The sequence below is a fragment of the Amphiura filiformis genome, chromosome 3 (genome assembly GCF_039555335.1).
Source record: "Amphiura filiformis chromosome 3, Afil_fr2py, whole genome shotgun sequence".
Classification (NCBI taxonomy): domain Eukaryota; kingdom Metazoa; phylum Echinodermata; class Ophiuroidea; order Amphilepidida; family Amphiuridae; genus Amphiura; species Amphiura filiformis.
This window is the reverse complement of record NC_092630.1, coordinates 75,875,757-75,897,119: the sequence shown is the minus strand read 5'-3', so window position 1 is coordinate 75,897,119 and position 21,363 is coordinate 75,875,757. Positions and strand designations below refer to the sequence as shown.

Sequence of the window (21,363 nt, the reverse complement as noted above, 5' to 3'; positions counted from 1 at the left end):
TACCAATAGATATTTTGGGGGCAAAGTTTGTCCAAAGTCACCCCGACCTGAAGAGTAGAGCAATGGAGAGGGTGCAAGTAGTTGTGAGGTGGGTAGGAGCACAGAGGATGCTGTTGGGGTAGGGCATGGTCACTGTAGTGTATTTTAAACAAAGTGTCAATTTTTTTGGTATTCGTTTATTATGTCCAAAGTCACCCCGGAAAGGAAGCCAAACCCTGGGGTGACATTGGACACAGCCTGCTTTTAAATTCCTAAGAGTGGGTAGATATCATGACTATCCAGGTAGGTTCTTGATTCATCTGTGTTCACTATCCAACCAACAGGCTTGAGTTTCCATTCTTATGTTCCGGTGGAGTACCGAAAGTTTGACCACCACAAAAATCCTGTATTTTATGGGCCCAGCTAAAAAGTTATGAAAAACATATAAGATAACACATTATACTGGGAAACTTTAGTCATTTGTAATGTCCATACATTACCACATAAGAACATATAAAAATATTCTTAGAAATATTAAAATGTAAAACAGCATACATGAAATAATAGTTTTTCCTATGTGTGTCCAAAGTCACCCAACCGTCCAAAGTCACCCCGTTTTACGGTACTACAAGAAGTTAACTACCGTACTACGTTAAGTGTGTTAAAAACTGGTATTTCAGAATTAGCTGCAATGGCATAACAAGCAAAAGAATTTTAAGAACTGTGTTTAGGTGTTCAAGTCAAATCCTAATCTTACCATAAACCTTAGTATATGTGCAGCTGTAATCATCATTATTTTTCTATGTTCTGTTTTATTTCAGCTTTGATCATATTGCCGAAAGACACCAATCATGGCTAACAACACAGTGGCTGACAAGTGGAAGTGGTTCTGTGGCAATGAGTCCTCAGACTTAACATTCTTTGTACACTTTGACTGGGACCAAGATCATGTCCTCAATAACACTTGTCTTGTTGATGCCTTTGTGGCTGCACCACAAGCTGCAGCTTTCTTTGTCTTTAGCTTGACTCTCTTCATCCTTGGGTGCTGCACAAAATATAGGAATATTCACAGTCGACATTTACTACGCTTTCCAGGCCACAGCTTCAAATTTCTCATCACTACCTTGCTTTTTGTTGTACTCTTGGCATCAATTGGGGAAGGCATATTAACGGATGAAACATACAGGGACCAAAGCACTCAACCACACTTTTACATTCCACCAATTATTACATTTGTGGCACTAGGATTATCACTGGTATTCTATCAGATGATGGAGGTCTGGCAACTTCCTTCAATGGCTTTTATGCTCCTCTTGTACTGGGTGGTTTCATTAACTGCTGAAGTTTCCCAATTGTTAAATATATGGCAACTCAAAGATGAGATTGTGGATACAGAAAAAGGCCAAACTCTGGTGGATTGTATGAAATTTGACCTCATAGTTTGCCGCTTGATATTCTTCTTTTACTACTTCTTTTGGAGCTAAATGTTATAAGAACAAAGGTAAGGTGAATTTCTAATTCTATAGAGTGATTATTAAATCCATTGTTATTTTGTGTACTTTTGTGTTTTAGAGTAGTACATGGTGTGATTTTTCATAAGTCACATATTTTGAATTTCATATTTTTCCCTCAAATTTTGTCTTATGATGATGATGACCTATATGTACATGGACATTAAAAAAGTTAAAAGATGACAAATCATTTCCATATGTCACATGGACCATATCGTCATTGATTGCTTTTATGACCCCTGCGCAGATCATAATATTGTAATTATGCTTTTGGTGGAATATGGAAGGGTCTCTTCTGCACAATGAGTAATGCCCTGTGTACACTTACATGTAGGTGGTGGAGTAGGAAATTGAGGTAAACACAACATGTATGTGTATTGTGCCAAGGCTTGAACCCATGATCAAACCGCAGACACCCTAATATTACCTGTAAACTGATAAAGTCAAGTTAAAACTCCATATGTGACCCAATCTGATCCACTCAGGCCAAAGTTGGAAATTTTGAATATTGAGTTACTACCATTATTTAAACTGCTCACTACAGAATCCCAAGGTCTCTTGAATACTTGGTTGTAAAGTTATGAACCTTTTATATGTCCATTTTCTTAAGTCTTTTGTTTATTTTTTTTCTCCTCACTTTTTGTCTATATCTCAGTTTCATTATTGCAGACTTAAGTAGCCTGACTGGACCAGATCTGGTCACAAATGCGCACATTTTGCGCAAATTTACTTGCTGTAAAGAAAGAGCGCATTCGGCTATTTTACTTTCGAGACGAAAGGCACTTTTAAAAAGTTCACTTTGCATGGTATACATCTCAGGAGTTGAATACTTTAAAATAACTTTTATTTTGTTCTCGTTTGAAGGTACTTAAATGGTGTCGCTCACCTCAAGACGATGCATTTCCAAAGGATTTGAAACACAAAGATATGCTGTACATACAAGACTATGTCAATTTGTGGTCGGAAACATCTTACTGGTGGCTCAACTGGCTCTTAACACTGGGTTACAAACGTCCCCTGGAGCTGACAGACCTAGGAACACTCCCGGAGAGACATGAAGCTAGAGCTAATCATGACAAATTCTTTAAGGCATTCATGTGTGAGATGGTAAGCTAACAAATGTCCTACTTTTTCTATGTTTAATTCTCAAACACAACATTTATAGCAACAAGTGCGTCTCACAAGCGTATGATGTAAACTAAACACACTGTACTTAAAACCAATCACGGTACGCAATAGCATCTGAACACCAAGGCGAATTATGCACATGCATGGACACAACACCATCTACATACATATGTGGAAGAATTAAATATAGGATTAGTAACAGTAGATGTTTATTATAATTCACTCTTAGCATTAGTATGACCGAGTGTGTGGTGGGGGGAGGTAGGGTCACTCAGCTGGTATACAATTGTCCGCCTCAAGTTTGGTAGTGACATACAAGTAGGTACGGATTTTGCTGGTTGCAGTATCAAAATGGCATGTGTAAAGTTAATCGCGCAGATGGTACATGCACACATATAAGAGTGATTTGTCGGCCTGCTTTTTACACAACCGCAAAGTGTCAGAGCGTCAAATTTGCTCTCAGATTGCAAATTTGCTGTCTGATGTGCTCTAAGCCCCCCTAAAAAAAATGCTGTGCAAAGGTGGGTATGTGTGCCCTAAAAATAAGTGGTCAGCACATGTATATCCTTTACCTTGTAGTTGATATGAATGTTGTAATCACATTGGTCAAACACCTGCGCACTCTTTACTAAATGACATAAATTTTCTGTATTACCTGAATCATACTACCTGCGAGTATACATCCTAATGTGTGACATATCCCAAGACTCCACCATACTTCACACATGGCATATAGCTACACTGTTATTAAAAAGCAAAGAAGAAGTTGGTCTAGTTATCAAACTAAATTCCATCACCAAAGTTAATGACAAAGTCAGAAAATATAGAAACTTGTGTTTGTTGAATAAAAGGGTACAAAATTGTTACCCCCTATTTTTGGCTTCACAGAATACAGCACTATAGACTGTAGACGTTTTATTTGGTGAACAATCAGGGGGTAACAAATTAATAGTGTTTGCTATCATTGCTTCTGCTTGACAGCCTCTGAAATTGTAATACTAATTTTTTTCAGGGATGTCAGGAGTGGATGAAGGGTGTCCTGGTAACTTAAGGGGTGTTATGGTGACTCAAGGGGTGTTATGATGACTCAATAGGTGTCATGGTGGATCAAGGGGTGTCATGATGGGTCAAAGGGTGTCACTGGGTCAAGGGATGTCAGGGTGTGTCAAGGATGGTCATATTCTATATATGTGGTGATATATGGTGATATTGGGTGAAAGGGTGTCAAGGTAGGTCAAAAGGTGTCATGCTGGGTCAAGTTGGGTTCAAGGGTGTCAGGGTGGGTCTTAATGAAAGTACAAACATGCTTACAGGATGTAGATTTAAGATTAAAGGTATTAATTTGGGTTGAAGGATACAGCTTTGGGTTACAGACTAACAGTTTTGGATTTCAGAATTACTGTAAATTCTTACAGACACCAGTTTGGGTTTTAGCAGGGGTTTTAGAGTTCAATCTTTGGTAGTAAGGGGTTTAGGGTATCTTGCTGCTCATGGGGTATTACGATGCATCATGCATCTCCTTCATTGCCAGCCCTTTGTAGTTTGAGTTTGAAAATGCCTTGTTTACATGTAATTTGTGGTAATTTTCTTCACACAAATGTCCAGTAGTACAAACTGTGTTACTAGTAACTTTGGGAACAAGGCTGTACAATATTAACTAATCTAACATATCTTTTTATACCCAAACAGCATCTTCAATTTTAAATTTGATTTAAAGTGAGCTACTGCTATGATATTTTGATTGTCATTTGTAAAGTACAGTTTAAGTTTGTATTAAATTTCCATTATACTGTAAACATGCAGAATAAATCGTATAAATCACATGTACTGTCAGATGAGATAAGGCATATCTGTGTTTGATAATTATGTCATGTAGGCATTGGCTTTATACTATCAGGATTTATTCTGGACATTTGCAATTCAGTTGACCTTTGATTTGTAAATAATTGTGTATACTGAATATGTGTGTAGTGTTTCACAGGAAATTAAGAATTGGCATTATTGGTTCACAAAAAGTGCATTTCCATGCTCATGCTGTGTATACATTGTACATGGTGGACTAATTGGTCACAGTCTAAAGAAAGACCAGTGACTTTGGTTGTTGGTAAAAAATCTCATAAAAAGAAAAAAAAAAACAATTAATGAAAATTAAAGTGATGAAAGTACATGTAACAGGTCATGTTTTCCAGGTGCAATCATTGAAACCATGTAAATATCACAAGGGTTGAAGGCATATGAGTACAATAAATGACCTTTTACTACCACGTACAAAAAAAGTATGTATTTTTTTCACAGCCAGGCGTGATTCACGACTATCTCGTTTAGGGTATCAAAAGCAGGAAAAATGGGTTAAGAGGGTACCTTTTGAATTGCACAGATGTTACTCAAAAGAGTAGCTAAACCGCCCGGATCAAGATGCCAACAAAAATCAGTTGAAACGAGTTCTAAAATATTGTACTTGACTACGTCTCTTCCAATATTTTAAAACTCATAGCTCGACCAATAAATGTGTCCATTGGGTTCAAACCATCCGATTTTATCAAACTTGGGCCATAGCTACAATATAGGAACTGTTATGTAATAGTGGTGCTCAAGGTCACACACTAAGGTCAAAGGTCACTTGAGGTCAAGTTGTAAAATAGTCTGAAAATTAAAAAAATATTGTCTCATATCTTCGGATGCGGACCTATCTTGGACCACCATCCCTATTTTTTCGAATGTGGTCTTTTAGTAAGAGCTAAAATAGGTTTAAAGTAAGTTACAAACTCTGTGATAAATGAAAGTTGCTGTTCAAATTGAAAAATAAGGGTTTTTGGGTGACATAGTACAGGGCACTGTACATGGGTTTGGGATTTTCTTTTGCTATATTACAATGTAGTGGAACCAATTTTATTTTGCATCCTTAAACCTGAAAGGATACAAATTTGATTGGTTCCATTTTTTGCTATGCCTCCTGTGGTTCTCACGAGAGGTCGAAGGTCACAGTGGGGCCAAAACTTAAAAACAGTCCCATCATGCTGTAATGTATCTTGAATTGTTCCTCTCATCACAGGGAATAAAAAAGTCAATTGTCATATTTTTCTACAGTGCTTAGTTCAGGAGTTATAAGGTCAAATAGATCAAATGTCCAAATTTATATACACAGAGGTCAGAATTTAAAAATGGTCAGATTTCATCGAAACTAGTGTCAAATTACTCCCCGTAAGGGGGTACTACACCCCTGGCCAATTTTGTGCCTATTTTTGCATTTTTCTCAAAAGTTATAGCGCATTGGTGACAAGTAATATGTATATTATAGGGGCAAGGACTACAACTACTGCACTGAAAATTCAGTAACTCAAGGCAAGTAGTTATTGATTTATTGATCAAATATTGGTTTTCCCTCATTTTTGACTGTACCTCCACAACTGTTGTCTGTGCTGAAATAAAATTTCCAGTGCTGTAGTTGTAGTCATTGCCTTGCCCCTATGATATACATATCTTACTTGTCACCAATGCACTATAATTTTTGAGAAAAATGCAAAAATAGGCACAAAATTGGCCAGGGGTGTAGTACCCCCTTAACATGAGAGATCTCAAACATATTCTTAATTCACAATTTTGGTACAATTTGTATTGTCCTGTCCCCCTTCAGAGTTAATGAGTTAATTTGAATGCAGCCAAAGTCCAATAGAAATATGTACATGCATTAAACCTTTAACCCATGATTTCATCCGATTCCGAGGTTAAATATATTGAATTAAAATTTAAATTATTTTCCTATTTCGTTTTATCGAGAGGAGTAATTTGAGACAAAATGCGATTGAATTGGTGCATTTTGAAAATTAGGCCTCTATGCATGAGAGTGTACATTCAACGTCCAGTTATCGAAATTGGGTGACTTGTGTTTGGCAGGTGTGAAATATATCTGACTGGGTGTTTTAATTACGTAACGTATTAAGGTTTTGGCATCATTAAATGGCTCCCTAGTGCTGTTATATGCTTAGATTCTATAATAATAATTATTATTTTCTTTATTCATTCCTTTCTTTACCTTTCTCTGCACTTATTCTTTCTTATGCACACAATTAAGCAGTGGTGTAGATTTCTTTTTGACATGGGGTGGATTCTTATGCACACACTTAAGCAGTGGCGTATAGATTTCTTTTTGACATGGGGGATGGATTCTTTTAAAGTACAAATGCGCGCGAAAATTTTAGCATAGACCTATTGAAACTAAACTGGTGAAACATGGGACAAAAGTGGAATAAATTCACGCGAAGCGCTAAAAAATTGTATTTTGTGGCTAAAATGGCCAAATATGAGGTTAATTTTGACAGAAACCAATACACAGGCGCCAATATGGGGGGGTGATTATATGCGCCAATGTAATTTAGAGCCCAGTGACTCCATTGCTCTCCTTCTCCTCTCTCCTTCTCCCTCTCTCCCTTCTCCTCTCTCTCCTTCTCCCCTCTTCCTTTCTTATCTATGTTCGTGCTATGCCCGTGCAACGGGCATAGATATTGTATTTGTTGTGTTTAGTCTTCGACTTCTTCGCCTTCGCCTTCTCCTTCTCCTTCATCTTCTTAAGACCACGCCTTTGCACTCCTCTTGCTCAAGAACTAAAGTAGCCTCGGGGCCCATACTTGGTATAGTGATGGCCCATGACACCAGGAAATTTCGTAGGGTAGTCTCGACCCCAGAGGTCAAAGGTCACGGGCTACAGGGGCCAATATGTGAAAAATTCAAACAGCTCTAGCTCAAAAACTACAGCGCCCTCAGGGTTTATACTTGATACAATGATGGCCCATGACCCCTAGAAGTAACCTATGGCAGCCACGACCCCAGAGGTCAAAGGTCATAGGCTAAAGGGAGCAATATGCGTAAACTTTTAAAACAGCTTTAGCAGGGGGGCCGGCCAAGATTGGCTCAATTTTGACGTTGTCATTGGTTTTACACGTAAAAACAAAAATGTCTCAAATTATTCCAAAACTGTACATATGTTATTAAGCACTATTTTATCAGTCTAAACTGCTGAGGTTCGCCAGTGAACCTCATTGTATTTACTGTTTTTAATTTTTTTTGTATGAATAACGCACGGTATGTTACGATATATACTGAAAATTTCCCCTACGTGTATAATTGAGTTTACGTGGTGTAGTGGTTACGGATCTCGCCGCCCACGCAAAGGGTCCCGAGATCGATTCCCATCCCCGGCGATGATTAAAAAATTTTCTTCTTCTTTTTTCTTTGAATTTAAAATTATTTAATTTCATGTGAAAATGTATATATTGCACTGGGAAATATATTTTGTGCATTTTTTTTCTGTAATGGGGCCACCCGGCCAATAGAGCTGGGTTCATACTTGGTACAACGATGGCCCACGACCCTTAGATATTTTCTACAGTAATATCGACCCCAGAGGTCAAAGGTCATAGGCTACAGGGGGCAATATGTGTAAACTTTTAAAACAGCTCTAGCTGAAGAACTATAGCGCCCTCAGGGTTCATACTTGATACAATGATGGACCATGCCCTTGGATATTTTTTGAGGTAACATCGACCCCAGAGGGCAAGGGTCATGGGCTACAAGGAGCAATATGTGTGAAATTTTAAACAGCCCAAGCTCAAGCACTACAGCGCCCTCAGTGTTCATACTTGGTACAATGATGACCCATGACCCTAGATGTATTCTGTGGTAGCCGCAACCCCAGAGGTCAAAGTTCAAAGGCTTTAAAAAGCAAAATAGGTACGACCTATTAACACGGTGTAGCGAAATAAGTAGTATTTTATTATCTACCTGTTTGCAATGTAAGATCTGAATCGTACGTCAAGGAAACTGATCACTTGACAAAAACTCCCTTAAAAGGGAATGTGTAGGCATTTTGATTTGGGTTCCTTGGACCAACTCAAAAGGTTGTCATGATGGGACAAGGGGTGTGGTTGGTTAAGGGGTGGGGTATTAGAGAGAGTGTGGTCCAGTCTGGTGGTGTTTTAGAGAGAGTGAGGGTCTGATGGGGTATAAGAGAGAGTGAAGGCTTGGTAGGGTATTAGAGAGAGTGCGTGCCAGCACGGTCTGGTGATGTTTTAGAGCGAGTGTCTGGTGGAGTATAAGAGAGAGTGAGGGTCTTGTGGGGTATTAGAGTGTGGTCCAGTCTGGTGGTGTTTTAGAGAGAGTGTGTATAGTGGAGTATAAGAGAGAGTGAAGGCTTGGTGGGGTATTAGAGAGAGTATTGGTCAGTCTGGTGATGTTTTAGAGCGAATGAGTGTCTGATGGAGTATAAGAGAGAGTGAAGGCTTGGTGGGGTATTACAGAGAGTATGGGTCAGTCTGGTGATGTTTTAGAGCAAGTGAGAGTCTGATGTGATGGTGTATAAAACTATAAGAGAGAGTGAGGGTCTGGTGGGGTATTAGATAAAGTGAGGGTCTGGTGGGTATTAGAGAGAGTGTGGTCCAATCTTGTGGTGTTTCAGAGAGAGAGTGATGGTCTGGTGGAGTATATGAGAGAGTGAGGGTCTGATGGGGTACAAGAGAGAGTGTGGTCCAGTCTGGTGGTGTTTTAGAGAGAGTGATGGTCTGATGGGGGTATAAAAGAGAGTGAAGGCTTGGTAGGGTATTAGAGAGAGTGTGGGCCAGTCCAGTGTTATGAGCATTACATGTTTATCAAATGAAAGCTTAAAATAAGTGCTTTCACATGGTGCTCACCAAGTTTTCGTTTGTGAATAGGGGAAGGGGGTTAGGTGTGGTCACGGGCATAGATATTCGTGTTTGGTAAAACACATTACTGTGGCATCTAGTTTTTTTTGTCTTCCTCCCCTCCCCTACAATCTCGATCACCCATCCGATCCGCTTCTCCTTTTTTCACCTCTCGACCCCTCCTTCACTACCTCAATTGGACCTGGCTTTTAAAATGGATATTCGTGATATTAAGAAATCCATTTGATTTTATTGAACAGGCCTATAACCATGATACCAACATAATAGCTGCGAAGTAGTTAATTATAGAAAGTGACACAAATAGACCTATATACCTGGCAGCAATGACACATTGTTATGGTAATCGGTCAGCAACTGTATTGAATTTATTTAAAAGAGGTGCCTAAATTAAGATGGGTGGTAAATAATTCTATATCGATGGTAAAGTGTGTCGTTGTGTGTATGCGACTACCGAGCACACCCTTGATGGTGTTATAACAAAAGTACTTCTCGCTTCGTGTAGGCGCTTTTCATGTGACTTTTGTTTGATCACTTATTGACAGTAGCCTGCCTATATAGCATTAATACGCTGTCAGGTCAGTTACCGATTTACTATTAACATTGTTAACAATTCACTGAACTGGAAAGTTGCTTCTTTTCACTGATTTATAAGAGCCCACTCAGCATAATGATACCCAAGGAGGTTAGATATAGAAAGGAGAAGAAATGGATTACGTACGTAACGCATATTGTTCCTTTGTGCCAATTAGAGTTTCATGGGGGGGGTGATAATATCGACCATCCCCCCGGCAAAATATTGGGGGATTTATCCCCCACGCAACCCCCCCCTCACCCATCTAAGCCTATGTAATTTAAAGCCCAGTGACTCCATTGCTCTCCTTCTCCCTCTCTCCTTCTCCTCTCTCTCCTTCTCCCCCTTCTTCCTTTTTTTTTTTGTCTTCCTCCCTCCCTACAATCTCGATCACCCATACGATCCGCTTCTCCTTTTTTCACCTCTCGACCCCTCCTTCACTACCTCAATTGGACCTGGCTTTTAAAATGGATATTCGTGATATTAAGAAATCCATTTGATTTTATTGAACAGGCCTATAACCATGATACCAACATAATAGCTGCGAAGTAGTTAATTATAGAAAGTGACACAAATAGACCTATATACCTGGCAGCAATGACACGTTGTTATGGGTAATCGGTCAGCAACTCTATTGAATTTATTTAAATGAGGCGCCTAAATTAAGATGGGTGGTAACCCGAACAAAAGGTACCTCTCGATGAATAGCTTGGCGGAAACTCTAATTGGCACAAAGGAACAATATGCGTTACGTAATCCATTTCTTCTCCTTTCTATATCTAACCTCCTTGGGTATCATTATGCTGAGTGGGCTCTTATAAATCAGTGAAAAGAAGCAACTTTCCAGTTCAGTGAATTGTTAACAATGTTAATAGTATTATTTGAATCTGAGATGATTCAATAGTAATTCAATGTGATTCAAATAGTAAACAACAATCAATGTTTAATAATAGTTAGTGATCTTCATCAGAAAAAAAAATCCACAAAACATTTGCTGATGTATTTAATATTTATTTTGCAAATAAGTTTGATGATATGTATGAACCTATTGGTCTTGATTCTTTGCCTGATTCTAATCCTTCACATGTTGCAGCCCCTTTTCTTTAAAGCCTATTATAGTACGTAAGTGAAGTGGTGGATGTTCTTAAGAATCTTGATTCATCCCAATCTCCTGGTCCTGATGGCATACCTCCTGTATTTGTGAAGGTTTGTTGTAATGAGTTAGTACATAGCTCCAGTGTTACTGTTATGTGATCTTTTTATGTTGCGCTTGCATGACAATGATTGAAAGAATGAAAGGAATTGAATACCCCCCATTTTTCTTCCATGCCTGTGTCAAGATGGCGGTTGAGTCCTGGTTCTCCTTCCCAAATTCTATGGGTAGCCATAACAGATATATTAATTACTGTCTCATCTGTTCCACTTTTCAGGAGAAAAAAGCAAAGGTTGGCAAACCACCATCATTATGGAAGGTGTACTTGGTGGTGTATGGATGGAGGATGTTATGGGCAGGTGTCTTCAAGTTAATGGCTGATCTTCTTAACTTTATAGGTCCTGTCAGTGTTGGTGGGATTACCCTGTATGTGACTGGTATTATATATGGAAGTCCTGACAGTGAACCACAGGTAGATATTAGTATATTATGTGACTTATATACTTTCTGTAAATTTACAGTGTATTTTAAATGGTTTGCTGTTATTCTGAATATCATACACTATAGGAAAAATATCTAATTCTTGTCCATGAGAGGATGTACCTTTTGCGTCAGTGTACTTTTCATGGAATAACGATCGCATGACCTACCTGACTAAAACTTGACCTTGCCTAGCAAGTCCCTATTTGAAAACCGTGATTGGTCACTTCTCAAAAGCTGTGTTTGCGCCGTAAGCATGTGGTCTTTGCATAGTACGCTCGATGCAAACATCTGTGCATACCCAAGTTGGCTCTTATGATTGAGAATTAGATATTTTGCCTGTAAGTATAATACATGTTTTTATGCTACACTGGTATGCATTTTTAGATGATCAGTGAATATGTTTTGTTTTATTTAATTATAAACAAATTTTGATATTTTCTTATTGTTGATTTCCTCTCCAAGGAGCCGGGATTTGTGTCCTTCTGGGGCTACTTTTCGAATGGTTTTGTGTTGGTTGCTACAATGTTCCTGACAGCTGTGGCAAGAGCCTTCATGTTGCAGTCTTACTTCCACTGGGTTATCATGGAAAGTATTCACGTGAGGTCTGCTATTCAGGTAAGTGGTTGTGGTAAATAACCTTCATGTTGCAGGCTTACTTCCACTGGGTTATCATGGAAAGTATTCACGCCAGGTCAGCTATTCAGGTAAGTGGTTGTGGTAAAGAGCCTTCATGTTGCAGGCTTACTTCCACTGGGTTATCATGGAAAGTGTTCACATCAGATAAGTGGTTATGGTAAAGAGCCTTCATGTTGCAGGCTTACTTCCACTGGGTTATCATGGAAAGTATTCACATCAGATAAGTGGTTATGGTAAAGAGCCTTCATGTTGCAGGCTTACTTCCACTGGGTTATCATGGAAAGTGTTCAGTGTTCACACCAGGTAAGCTATTCAGGTAAGTGGTTATGGTAAACAGCCTTCATGTTGCAGGCTTACTTCCACTGGGTTATCATGGAAAGTATTCACATCAGGTAAGCTATTCAGGTAAGTGGTTATGGTAAAGAGCCTTCATGTTGCAGGCTTACTTCCACTGGGTTATCATGGAAAGTGTTCAGTGTTCACACCAGGTAAGCTATTCAGGTAAGTGGTTATGGTAAACAGCCTTCATGTTGCTGGCTTACTTCCACTAGGTTATCATGGAAAGTGTTCACATAAGTGGTTTTTAGAAGCAGGTATATAGTATGCAGCAATTTCACTTTGACCTATCATGTTGTGCTAGTGGTGTGGCATACCAACGTAGACTGTACTCTCCAGTATAGCCAGTGGGGGCTGGGGAAGCCAGTGCCTCTCCGCTCATCATGGCCATCGGTGCACGGCAGGCCTTGGCCAACAAAAATTTGTGTGAACAATAGACAATAATGTTGTGTGAACTGCCTGTGCTTGTGAAGAAACAAAGTACATGTCCTCAATATCTAAAGCATTTTCCAGCTTGATGTGGCAGTGACGCCAAAGCATTGAGGCAGCTGTTTTATGCGTATGCGCATCTATGCGGCGTCTTTAAGTTGTTCATGTGTATGCCAGCGCACACTAGCGATTTGTAGCTGCATCCAATGAAATGTGCACTGGCGTCACTGCCACATCAGGGTGGAAAATGCTTTAATCTACCTGTTTACGTTGCTACATAAGTTAATAGTATATAAACGGGTGTTGAGAAAATTTTGATCCTCCCATTTAGATTCACAACTTCTATTTCCATCGGTACAATAACAGGTTTGTGCCTCCTCTTCGGTTCCAAAAAACCTGGCCACGCCACTGGTACTCTCTCTCTTTCTCTCTCTCTTTGAGTTTGTACAAAATTAATACAGTTATGGTTAAAAGCGCACACTGCAATGAGAGTGCTGCCAATTGCAAGTCCTTTAAAGCTTTAAGGTCAGATGAGTGTTGGATTTCCAATGCAGATAATTATGATACACAATGTAGACACTTGACAGTGTTTCTTAAGGTGGTTCCTCAGTTGACAGTACAGATGCTCTGGAAAAATGCAAGAAAGATTTAACAATGACCTCCTCTTCATGATCATAATAGTTGCTAATTTAATCAGCAACCTTTGGAAAATCTTTGGACAATTCTAATTATGTTTGCAGTGATGTTTGAAAATGCAAGTCTTTGGATATTATTATTTTGTTTTCCAGACTATGGTTTACGACAAATCACTGAGACTTTCTACCTTTGCCACCACTGGAGGAATGATGACAATGGGGCAGATTACTAATCACATGTCTACAGATGCTATGGCAGTACTCTTCATGTTCCAAACCATTCATTACCTCATCACCATACCAATTCAGGTAAGGAATCAAACTAAATGTTTGATGATATCTTATAAACCAAAATTTCTTTATTAAGGGGCTATTCCCTCCCCTCAAGCTTTAAAATTAACACAATTGAATATTATCATTTACAATTTATCCAAATGTTTGTGTAATATCATTGTAAGGACAACTTGTTTCTATAAATATTTTCATGATTGGTAACACGATTAAGAATATTTCAAATAATAAATATATTATCCAAACGGCTCGATTTATGTTGTTATTTTTGAACCTAGCTACAGCTCGATGAAAGTACACATCTAGTTCACTTAATGTCAAGTTACCATTTTTTTTTGGTTTAAGAAATGTTAATCAGAATGCAACAATGCATAAAAATGTACATAGATGCCTACAATTTCACAAAATTACAATCTCTGTAAATTTTAATCAGAAAAGAAAATGCTCTAGAAGGGTAGGTTTCGTTTAAAATGTAAATCCCTTTAATTGACTAGTCATTATTTTTACTACAGCTTGGTGAAAGTACACACCTGGCTCACTAATGTCAAATTAACATTAAAAAATAAAAAAAATGTTAATCAAATTCCACAACCCATCAAAAGTCTGCAAAGTTGCATACTATACAATTTCATAAAAATACAATCTCTGTAAAATTTTAATCAGAAAAGAAATGGTTATTTAGAAGGGTAGGTTTCATTTTAAATGTAAATCCCTTTAATTTACTTTTTACAGCTTGATGAAAGTACATACTTGGTTCACTAATGTCAATATAGTCACGCCTGTTGCGCATCCGCTCGTCCTGATCCCCCATGAGCGATCTAAAAATTGGGAGAAAGGGCGCTGTAAGACAATATTTGGTTGATTTTTTTTTTGAAAATGAATGTGATTACCACAAACTAAACCTTTTTGCACAGGATATTTTGACTCAACCAGCCTTACTTTGTGGAGGAATTTCATGGTCAGTAGTGTGGCTGAAATTTGAATAGTCTAGACATATTTTAAGCACAGATTTTTAATTCTCACTGCACTCATTTTTTATTCTCACTGCACGAACATGACAGGAGGCACATTAAAAAAATAGCCCACATGGTCAATTGCCATGTACAGTGTAGCATGATGTTTTTATTCAATAACCCCACTTTTGAATACTGCTAAGGACTAGGAAATGAAACCATATATTATACCAAAATTCTCACGCAAGGCAATTAATTTTACATCAGTGATATTGACTTACCTAGGGATTTACCCAAACAAGAGCAGAGAAACATCTGACACAACAAAATATCGAGAGGCGGATTTAAGGGTGAAGGATGTTTGGGGTCATCTTGAAAAAAAAATCAAAAGGGTGTACATCATCATCTTTCGGCATTATGATTTAGCACTCTTCTAAGCTGCTATGAACCACTGATTGGCCAATAAGGATTATTAATAATATTAGTAATCCTTATGGGCCAATCAGTGTACTATTACATATGGGGTATTGGCGGCCAACTATGTAGAATTTTAATATAAAGGAATAGTTATGTCACAATATAAATGTCGAGTTCAATTTTTCAGGTAAAGGCAAATGAAATCTTTGGTTCCGTAAACGTTGTCATAGGCAGCAAATTCACTCTTCCCTAACTGCTTTAGGAGCTTAAAACTTGTGTTTTCGTTTGGCTACCATCTTGGATTTCAATATGAAGGAAGGTATCAATGTATTAGATAAATGCAGAAATGAGTTCTTTGACCCCTAAAACCCGGTTATAAACATGCAAGTGTTCTGGGAGCTATGATATGGCTACTTATGTGTTAAAAGAGGCAATTTGGCAGCCATTTTGAAAAAGGGGGATAACCCCCCAAAAAGCTATCACTGCTGCAATGCTATCACATTATTTTCAAACTCTTTGGGGTGGATACTTTGCCAAAAATCACTATAAGCACTATAAGAATTATTCCCCTCATATGATACCCAAGCACTATAAGAATTATTCCCCTCATATGATACCGACCAACCCAGAGGATGCCATCTAAGTTTTGATTTGTTACTTAAAATGGTAAGGCTGCATGCTCTGACAAGTATCAGCTTCATGCTGTAAAATTGGGAAGAAGCTGTATATATTATGGAACTAGATATGTGAAGGGACAGGAAGGACACTCTTTATCTGAAGTGATGGGGGTACAAGTTTATGTGGGCATTTTTTATTTAAGCATGGAGGAAATTAATGTGTAAATGTAAATAAGAACTTGATGTGTGTATATGTCCACCATCTGAGCGAGAATGAATTTAATGCATCCTACATAGACAGACTAGAAAACAAGGCAAGAACTGGAGGACATATATGGAAGTAGGTAAGAGGAAAGCATTTCTTCTCAAACATTGTTTTGGTTATTGTTTTGTGATTTTATTTTTCAGTTGACAGTCACCTTGGTATTGCTGTATTTAGAGATGGGTTATTCCTCCTTGATTGGTGCTTGTATGTTCCTGGTTGTCATGCCGATACAATTCACTGTGGCAGGTCGCATGTCCAAAATTCAGAAGGAAGTGCTGGTAAGTTAATTTTCCTAAATCTAAAAAATTCTTATGTCAAGGTATACCTAGGCATTAACAGATAGAAACTAACATGTTGCAGAAGCTGCTGACAAGTGATAGCCCAAATAGTGATTAACCTCCTTGCTGAAGCAAACCTGTGATCTGATAGATGGCAAGAAAGATTTCTGGTGGCTGACATAGATTGATCTTGGTATCTCAACCGCAAGGTCACTCAGATCACTGGAGCCTGGAATCAGGGGCTAGATTGCATGGGGTTAACTGGCAAAATAGTTCATGAACCTCCTGATAAAACATTTAGGGGAAAAGGGTTACTGGCTGGCTGCTCCATCTGCCCTCCGATAATTAAGCGGCTGAATACAGAGGTCCCTCTAGTAGTCCAATGATTCGCTTAGCTCTGTTTTGGATGGAATCGAGCCAAGCTAGGGAGGCAGGTTTTGCACCAAACAATAGAGTGCTAGTATATTTTCATCTTAATACAAATTATGGCCTTGTAAATGATTACTCTTTTGGTAGGGAGGATGTAGGGGGACTGCTCTTCAACCAACCTCTTGCCAGCTGTCTTAGCCATTTTTCTGACAGCTGGATTCAATGATAGATTTGCTGGACCTGTATGGCTTAAGTAGGGTTTCATAATGCCCAAACCTACAGGTTAGGATTATCACAAAGATAATGGAAAACTATCACAGAACTTATCATTTATGTCACAGCTGGATCCAGTCAGGCCAATCTAGGTATTTTCTTAAATGGAGTTAAAATGTTAATATAGCCCAATAAGTAAACTTTGTAGTGCTAAACATGGTAATGTCCAGCATCCATGATTTTGATGTTGCAATATTTTAAGTTGTAACATTCTTATCTTTAAATTGTTTTGCTCCTTATTTTTGCTTATAATTCAATATTGGCAGGTGTAAATCATGTTGTCAAGATAAGATCACTTTATATTGTAATGTTTTCTCTACAGAAATTTTCAGATGAGCGTTTGAAACAATCCAATGAGATGTTGAATGGTATCAAGCTGCTGAAATTGTATGGTTGGGAAGGACTGTATTGCAGGGCTATAGAGGCTATTAGGAACAAGGAATTATGGGCCATGTTTAGAATCAACGGTTGTATCATTGTAACCAGTAAGTATGCAGTTTTGAAAAGTAATTTTTTATTTGCTACTCTGCTGTCTAAGATACAACCCTGGGGAGCTATATTGTCTATTCAACCAATTCTAAGAAAGTGTTCATTTTTTAGCAGGTGCAAAACATTTGAGTTGGAAGTCCATGTTGTGTCTTGTTAAGCCTCACACAATTATCAGGTTGTATGCGATGGTAAGTGCAAAAGGATTCTACTGAGGCCTGTATGAATGCACCTACTCATATTATAAATTTCAAAAACATTAAACATTACTAAGAAATTTGTATTTTGCCTCCTTTTATCTTTGCAGTTTTCTTCACTTGGGCTACTCCTATGATGGTCACCCTTGTGGTAAGTACACACATGTCTTGGCTTCCTTGCTATTTGCGAAAATGATTAAACGATGTGCCAGATTTTTGATATATGAGAAAACACAAGTTTCAATGTCACTCAATGTTTTGCTATGCCTCCAATGTGAGTCATGCTGGTTTTGCAATGTCCATCTGTCTGTAAATCTGTACCTCTTTCCATCCGGATGCTGTAGCTTTAGAGTGACATTGGATACTCAAGGTTTTCTTGAATCTGTGGTTGTGTGAAACACAAATGATCAAGATCAAATAAATGCTTCTGTTTTTATCCTTTTTGCCCTGACTGTACTTTATTTGCATTGATAACCATTGTGTCTGATGTCATAGGGAATTTGATATTTTGTACACTTCACAGAGATGTGATTTGTCTGGATTTTTACAGATTTTCCGGATTTTTTGTTGCCAAAATGTACGCAATTTTATTTATTTTCATCCTGTTTTAGGGTATTTTTGCCCAATTTCACGCTGTTTTAAAGGATTATTTACTATTTTCTGGATATTTCACAAGCTTTGAATCACACCCCAGATTATACATGCAAATAATCCACAAGCCTCTGTTTTGACCTTCGTGGTGTTTTCAAAAATTACAATTATGTAGTATCAAACACTTTGATCCACCTGTAGGCATTTGGCATCTTTGAAGTGTTTGAAAACACCCCACTGACTCCAGATGTAGCCTTCTCTTCTCTGGCTCTCTTCAACCAACTTGCATTGCCACTCTTCATCCTACCAATGTCTCTAGCCTTCATGGTCAATGCCATTGTCAGTACCAAACGTCTTCAGGGATTCCTGATTGCTCCTGAGGTTGAAAAGAAGAAAGGAAATGAGGAGGAAGAGTGGAGAGGAGGATGTAATTCAGACAGTACAGATGAAGATGCGGTAAGTGTATAATTCAAATGATCAAAATATGCTTGGAATTAAAGAACCACATAATATTAAATGAAAAAATATATGTATACTTCTGAAGGAAATATTACTCCAATTCACCTATTGAGTATAGAAGTTTAGATTTGGGATAAACTATGGCTTTCAAGTCGTGATTCTGGCTTTCTTAATTATAGCTTTCAAGTCTTTGTTGAAATCCTGATTATCCAACAGGAATGATTAGACAATCTTTATTACACCATTTGATGCTAATTTTAGGGCAGCTGATTTTGCGATCTTGTAATTAATCTGTGAGTAGAGGGCAGTTATATGTTGCCATAGTTCTTGATGAGTTGTGTAAAAAAGTATTGCTAACTTTAGTTGTCACCCAATGCAAGATAAGGATTATTTTTGCTTGAAATCTGTAAACTCATACCATATGTGCTGTATGTATTGTAATCATTAAAGATATATGTATATATATATCAATTGTAAAATTATTTTTATATATGTAATAACAGAGCTTCCCTAGAAATCAATGCCTTATCATTGAAGGGGATTCCCTGCCTGAAGAAAGATTAATAAATAAATAAATAAATTGATTTTAAAGTAAGCTAATTTTTGATGTGTAGAATTAGTAATTTTGAATGACTAATAATCTCAATCCCATCATTTGCATTTGTAGGTTCCAGCTGTTACTTATAGGGGTGCTGGTTATCAAAAAGTAACTGACAATGATGGAGAGGATGCGGATAATAAGAGTGCTGATGTAGATATACACATACCACTTAATAAGAAAGGATTACTTGCAAATACTTCACCCAATCATCATAGCTATGGAGCTTTGGAAGGATCTCAGGGGGAGAGTACACCAGCTGAAGCTGAATTACCTCCTGATGTTGCTATCAAGGTAATGGCTCACAGTTTAAGATTCTTGTACAATATATTATAGCGTTTGTATTGAAGTCTACTCAAAAACACCTACTTTATGGCCCTGTGTGTAAGGCAATTTACTCACACATTATCTATTGCATGGGATAAGTTGGACAAATCTGGTTAACAAGAATGAATTCATTCTTTTTCTTACCATTCCCAGATGATTGAGAGTATTCACAACTTACACCCGTACAGTTTACTATTAATCTGCTAACTTGTTATGAGGCCTGTCTACATTGTATTGATCAAAGTTTGCTGCAAGCTGCATGATGGACAATTTGGTTAAGCTTACATGATAATAGAAGACTATTATTATAAGTATTCAGATATCAGAAATGGTTAACAAACTTACACTCACTCAGTCATTCTCATGCTTGAGCAATGCAGTGTACATTAATTCATCAAAATTGGACCCAAAGGTGAAAAAGATTTCTAGCTATCTGAATTAATATTTTTTCATGTGATAGGATATTTATATGAATTTGTGTATTTCTCCTTTTGGGTTTTGTCAAAATGGTATGACATTGTATTTTCTGATGCATTATTTTACATGCTTATAAATGTCACATCCAGGAGTGGCCGAGTGCGATGACAGTAAGGCTTTTATCCAAAGATTTTGATGAATGTATCTTTCTTTTTTGTCTAATTTTGTTGCATGCAAGTTGTTCAAGTGGTGTTTGATGTATCTAATTAATGGGTTTTTTTTTCCTTTTTTTTTTTGCTCTCTTGGTTGTATTTGATGATCACATATTCCTATTTTGCAATGTACAGTTTTATAATATACATTCAGTCAGTAATTAGCACACACAAAATTGATGTTTTTCCCCTGACACGACAGGCAGGCAGAAGCTTGCAAAGTGCAAAAGTTTGTTGTCAGTTTCCTGCTGAGTCCCTTTTATCTTATTATAGTCCATTTAGCTTCCTCAAGGCAGTAGCATCTGTGTGTGATACACACATGATCAAATGCAGTGTGTCTATAGGGTGCAGTCACTTTATGCTACAGATGCACTGCCTTGGATCATGTGTGATAGCAATGCTCATGTTACTGAGAAATTCAAATGGATTATAATTTGTTTTACTTGCATTCACTGATGACTTTGAACTGAATGGTAACTCACAGATTGATTGATTGATTGATTGATTGATTGATTACAGATTGACCATGGTAGCTTCACCTGGGATCAAAACAGTACCACACCCATCATTGATGATATACATGTTAATATACCTGCAGGTAAATAGTCTACATTTCTCAATTGTGCAGACTTATGTACAATGCATCAAGCATATACATGTAGAAGCATGATCACAGAAGTGATAAAACAGTCATACTGTTGGCTGGTCAAATTTCATCACAAAACATTTGACGTTTGACACCATTGATCATCTAGGGGCAGAGACTTAGCCTGATTTACATGCTCTGTGGAAATCACCACCGTGTACCCGGAATTCTGAAGAATTAAAAAATTAATTTTAGTAGCAGTGCACTTGTGTTGACTTGACAGTCACACACAGCAGAAAGATTGTGTAAATAATGTTATATTGCATTTGGGGTCCACACTTGTTAGCAGGGTTCTTTACTGATGGATAACATATATTGCCTGGGTTGTATTTTATCCTAGATTGTTCCCAAGTACAGATTTTATACCAATAATACCATGTAAGATATGCTAACTGTCTCTTATCATTTGTT

The 21,363-nt window shown here is 37.8% G+C and overlaps 1 pseudogene; it reads left to right on the top strand.

The window, feature by feature from the left end:
* LOC140149131 (ATP-binding cassette sub-family C member 9-like) overlaps positions 1–21,363 on the top strand; it is a 57,222-nt pseudogene that overhangs the window by 8,906 nt on the left and 26,953 nt on the right.